The following is a 6,000-nucleotide window of genomic DNA, read 5'->3' as shown; positions in this document are numbered from 1 at the left end:
CTCCAAACCAATGCTTGTAAGAGTCAAGTGCTGAGGTCTAGAAACCATTCTGTCTCATTGGTGAGTGGGCAGGACTCGGGGTGGGTCTGGGTGGGGGCGTAGGATTTGGGGTCCAGGTCTTTTCTAGGACAGTAGACGGCTGTACTGTCTCCCTGGCCTGGGCTCCCCAGATGTCCACTGGGAGTGGGTGTGTCTGCTGCGGTGCTGGGTAACTTTCCAATGTTTGAGCTCATTACTCATCATTAGGAGTCCTGGTGTCTGGGGTTTCGCAGGTGATCAAAGCCTCTCTGTCTGGAGCGGCCGAGCAGGCCCTGGTGTGTGTCACTGGTAATCTCCTGCCTCGCCAGGCAGACAGTTAAGTAACCCAGGAAGGAGGGGATTTGGTTTTTAAGCTCAAATAATTCAGCCTGACACCCCGACAGGCAGACAGTAGCTCCGGCTCTGCCCTGAGGAAGCTGTCCCTGGGTGGAGGGGTGTGGGCTAGCAGGAGCCCTAGCTTGTCTTCACCAGAGGTTATTTTGGAGTCTATGGGCGGCCGTCTCCACCTTGTTCTCCTGGGAGGGGTGGAAAGGAGAAGCTGTCAATCTCACAGCGCCTGGTGCTCCTTTCCTCCTCCTGGAGCTTGGTTTATTCTCCCCCAGAGACTCAATTTCAAACATCCCTACCTCTTGCTCTTCCAGACTTGAAACTCCTAATGGGGCTCTGTGTGTGTGTGTGTGTGTGTGTGTGTGTGTGTGTGTGTGTCTCCCTGGTCTCTGGCTGGGCTCAGGTCCCAATTTGCCTTCTCTGCCCCAAATCCTTCAATGCTCCCCGCAATTTATGTCATTACACAGAAAATGTGCTGCAGGCCTGAACCCCAGAATTAGATCTCAGCACCTGATATTTGTGTAGGTCCTGACATTTCAGTAAGAATTGCAAATTCCTTCAATGATGGGAGAAACAAATTCAAGGATGCTTAGATCAATTTGCAAATATTGCATTTCCTGTTTTTTTTTTTTTTTTTAAGTTGGATGGGAAAATGTGGCCTAGAAACATTTTTTTTCCCCCCCTGATTTTGCATAAACTTTGTGCAAAAGATTTTGCTCGTCTCTGCCCTAGTCGATGTGTCTCTACCGCTCTTCCTCTCGGAGTGGAAAGCAAAGTCTGAATAAAGAATACACTTGGGAGCTTCTTGGTCTGGGAACTAGGAACAGCTTTGCTTAAAAGTTATATCCACATCCAGGGGCTGCTTCCTGGTGGGTCCTTTCAGCAAATCAGTGGGGCTGGCAATTGGGGTGATGTCTGTCCTTCCCAGCCTGCGCAGAGTCATGCTGGCCGTGGGCTTGGGCGGCCTCTCTTGTGCAGATGTTCTTGCCCCAGCTAAGTTCTGTGCCCCTGGAGTGTGTAGATGGTGCATCTCGGACATCATGGCCCCCAGCCTGTGGGAGGGTCCCCCTGACAGTCCTATCCCTCCCGACTAGAGAAGGGCCAGCCCCAAGCCTGGGCAGGCCTGCCCTGCTCCTGTCCAGGGTAGGCTCCTGGTGTCTTTGGATCCAACCCCCACCAGAATGTTTTACATATTTTAATTAAAGTGACGCTGTGGGCTGGCAGGGCCTCTGATAGATGGGCTGCAATCCGAGTCACAGGCGGTTTCCGAGATGCTGTCCTGCTCTAGAGAAAGCTTTGGCTCCCACCTCTGGAGGTGGGTCCACGGGGTTCCAGGAGGACAGGCAAACTTGGCAGGCGGTGGGCAGCAGGGGTGGGCAGGTGGCAGGCCCATCCAGGGGTGGGTAAGGCAGAGCTTGGGGAGGGGAGAAGAGTTAAGGTAGGAGCGCTCCGTGGAAGGGTCCGAGGACCAGCTGGCTGGTGGGCTGCAGATGAGTCCAGTTCTTGCCGACACACAGCCCTGTGGATACTCCTTAGCAGTGTCAAATTATGACAAATGGCATGACTAAAAGTTGCTGGGTGGCAGCTGCCGCATCTCAGAGGGAAGCAGGTATTTTTAGCACAGTGCCTTGGGGCTCTGGCGCTGGGTTAATTAATCATGGTGAACAGTACCAAGTTTTGTTTTGGATCCTGGTCCCCATCCCCAATCCCAGTCTTGTCCCCACTCCCTAGACTGGAATTCCAGCTGCAGAGGCGAGAATTGCATCCAGCCGGAACAGCCACAGCCGGCCACTGGGGCTACCACCTCCTTCTTGGCCCCTGTCAGCCTTCCCCTCCCCTCTGGCTTGGTGCTGCCTCCAGTCCACGGGTCTCCTCTGGGTTCCTCCAGCCTGTTCCAGGCCCTTTCACTTATTGTCCCTTCTTGAACATTCTGCACAGCTCTCTGTGCCTTCCTGTCTTACCCCAGCTGCCCTGCTTCACAGAGGCCCTCCCTAGAGGCCTTTCTACCATCTCGCCCAGCTATTTCCTCCAGGGACGTAGCCACCGCCTGAACCGCCTTGTGCTGCATGCTTACTTCACTGTTTGTCCCCTTCTGCTGAAATGCCCACTCCCCGAGACCAGGTTCACTCTTGTCCTAGCTCAGAGGACCTAGGGTGGCGACTCCATGACTGTCCCTGAGTAAGTGAATGGGTGAATGGATGGACAGGCGGATGAAGCCCTGGCCAGCTGGCTAGGGGGCTGCCTGGGTGGAAGGCTGGATGGAAACCCTTTATGCCACTCCTGGGAGGGTGCTGGTTGGCTAGGGGTATGTTTGCCCACCTCGGGAAGCACAGGACCAGGGGACTCTGGGAAGAGTGGCTGACTCAGCCTGGAAGCTCTTCCCTCTGCTTTAGGAACGTTCAATCACATGCTTCCGGGGGTTTGTGACAGATTGTTCTGAATTCTGGCCATTCTTTTTTAATCTTTTTTTTTTTTCTCTTGGAAATGGGGGGAGAGAGAGATCGATATTAAGGGACCCCAGAAGCCTGTTCCCCACTCTGCCTGAAAGCTGGCAGGAGGAAGTCGTCTTCAGGGATTGAGTAAGGTCCTTTCACTGAACCGTCTTCTAAAACACACCGATTCTTTGTGGCAGACATGGTTGGTTGCCCACCCTCCCCCTCTTTTTTTCTTTTCTTTTCTTTTCCTTCCAGTTGGCAGGGCCAGCCGAGGCTTTATTTTGGAAAAAACAAATGAATTGGTTTTGGGTTGAGGGCACAGGTAAGAGGGGGCAGCCCAAGCAAGAGAGGGGGTACCCCAAGGCTGGGTGAGGCCTAGGGCTGGGCCTGGGGTATGCTCCCCTCGACAGCTGTTTCCACTGCAGACTCTGGGGCAGCTGCAGGTGCAGGGGACCATCCCCTCTGTTTCTTGCTTGAATATCCCCCCCTCCCCACCGCCTACAGCCATTTGGTTCTGCACCAGCCTCAGCCCTGGCCCCAGGAAGGGAACTGTGGTCCCTTGAGCCAACTCTGGGCACTTCTGCCCCCTTGCCAGGCATGGGTTTGAAGGGCCAGAAATGCCATTCCCACGAATGGGACCTGGGGCTCTTCCAGCTTCTGAGCGTTTTCTCCTTTTCGCAAAGGTACACGTTGGAGGAGCACATATGTCATGTCCCTGCCGATCCTAAAAAGGATCACGGTTTACTTCATTTGCAAAGGTGCAAACACCCGGGGGTGGGGTGGGTGGGGTCCGATTCTTGGGTGGTGGGCTGGGTCCAGCAGGTGCCGTGTCCAACCCATGACCTCTTAAAGCCTGTCCCATCCCATTAGGGTTGAATCTGACTCTCGGGGGTGGAACCGGGATCTCTGCTGGTACGGCATGTCCCTCACGAACCCTGTCACCCTGAGACACAGGAAGGCCGGGCCCTGCTGAAGTAGACCAGAGGCAGGGGCCCTCCTGACAGTGGGGTTGGAAGCCCAGAGATGTCTGGAGGCCTTTCTCCCAATACCTGAGAGAGAACAGACGGGTCAGCTTTCTTCCTTGCTGGGATACAGGGGAGGAAATTTTGTGAGGAAGGCACAGATCCTGACCATGAAACCCCGGGTAGAGAACATTCAGAATGTGCACGCTGAGCCGCCCAGATGGGGTCATTGTCCAGAAGACTCAGGAGGCCACCACGCCAGGGGCCTCTGGTGACATTGCTCACCTGCTCTGGGTCTTTGCAGTGGCTTATGTGGAAATACAGTAGTGCCCCTCTATCCACAGGGGCAACATCTAAGACCCCAGTGGGGGCCTGAAACCATGCGTAGTACTGAACCCTATATATAATATGATTTTTTCCAAAATTTACAGGTTAACAATAATATCTTACTGACCTTAGAGCATGATTTCCCTTCTTTCCTCATTAAGGCAAGAAGTTTTGCTTTTTCACATAAAAGAAGCACTTAACATCTTAACATTTTTTGGGGGGAGGGCATATCCACACAGCCAACATCACTACTCTTGTGCTTTAGGGCCACCACTGAGTAAAATAAAGGCTACTTGATCATAAGCACCACAATACCACAACAGTCGATCTGATAACTGAGACGGCTACTAAGTCATTAACGGGTGGGTAGCATATACAGCATGGATATGCTGGACAAAGGGGTGCTTCACATCCTCAGTGTGACAGAGTGGAAAGGCACAAGATTTTTATCACATTACTCAGAATGGCACACAAGTTAAAGCATATTAATTGCTTTACATCTGGAATTTTCCATTTAATATTTTCAAACCTCAGTTGACCATACTTAGGTGAAATCACAGAAATCAAAACTTCAGGTAAGATGGGGACTACACTGTCTGTCCTTCCCTCTGGCTCACAGAAGCACATAAAAACCTCACTAAAAGACACCAGGGAAATTGAGACGTTGCTATTTCATTTTGATGGTAGCTACTTTTCTTTCACAGTTTTTATTGTGAGTTCCATCTTTCCCTGTGGGAGACAGAGGCAAAGAGTTAGAAAGACAGAGTTGGGGGGAGATTGGGTGAGAGAATGAGAGGCAGAAACCGGAAAAACAGAGTAATAGAAACTGGAAGCCAGAGACACATCCTGCCTTTCACTAATTCAGGAAATATTTATTGAGAACCTATTATGTGCCTGACCTGCACTGCCACCCACCCCCACCCCCAAATTAAACACATTCCCCAAAACACAGGCTGTTTACATCATCTACCAAATCCCCATCTGGCTCTTAGGCAGAATTGGGAAGTTGCTATTTCTGCTAAGACCAGTAGGTGTCATCATGTCAGCAGAAAAGCTAAGGGTGCCTACAATTTGGAAGCCACCTCCAGAAATTTGATTTCATCTAGTTATCTGAGTGCCATTATTGGTAGACACCAGGCAGAACACTGGAGGGTGCACAGAGTGAGACTGTCACTGTGCCTAACAGGTCCGAAGGAACAAAAAGAGGGAGAAGCCAGCAAACACACCGTGTGGGTTCTTTCAACATGGTAGCCCTCAGAGGAGCCATCTCCCACCTCCCCACATTACAGTGAGGGAATAGACTCAGAGATAGGAGGTGATGGACCTGGGATCACACAGCAATTGGACTCCAGATCTCCTGATTCCTAGACCAGTGAGCGCTCTTTCCACCAAATATTTTTGTCTCATAGTTAGAGTTGCTTTTTCTATCTTGTGAATCACAATTCCACCTTAGTTTAGCCATGAACCTCCCTGCAAAATGCCCTCTTTGGTGCCTACATGAGTCTCCCTAGATGGTCAGTCTGCATCTCAGAGAGAAGGCAGCAACCCCCTTGTCATGAGTCCTGTGGTTCTTGTACAGGCTCAGGCAGGCTGATTCTAAGCCTCTCTTCCCAGGAATATCATGTTGGTAGCTTGAAACTGACTGCACTAGGAGTATTTATTCCATGGAAATTGGCAATAGCTATAAATCAGAGCTTAACTTTTTATTTTTCTCCCCGAGAGCAGCACACCACTAAATTAGTATCCCTACATTACAGATAATGAAACTGAGGCTCAAGGATACAAAGTAACCTGACAAAGAGACCTAGCTTATAGGTGATGGACCTGGGACTCCGAGCAAGTACTTTGATGGTGGAATGCTCAGGGATGATAGATTGAAAAGAACTTAGAGCCACTTGGACGTAGAAGCG

Source organism: Callospermophilus lateralis, chromosome 11, assembly GCF_048772815.1.
Source record: "Callospermophilus lateralis isolate mCalLat2 chromosome 11, mCalLat2.hap1, whole genome shotgun sequence".
NCBI lineage: Eukaryota > Metazoa > Chordata > Mammalia > Rodentia > Sciuridae > Callospermophilus > Callospermophilus lateralis.
This window is presented reverse-complemented; position numbering follows the sequence as displayed.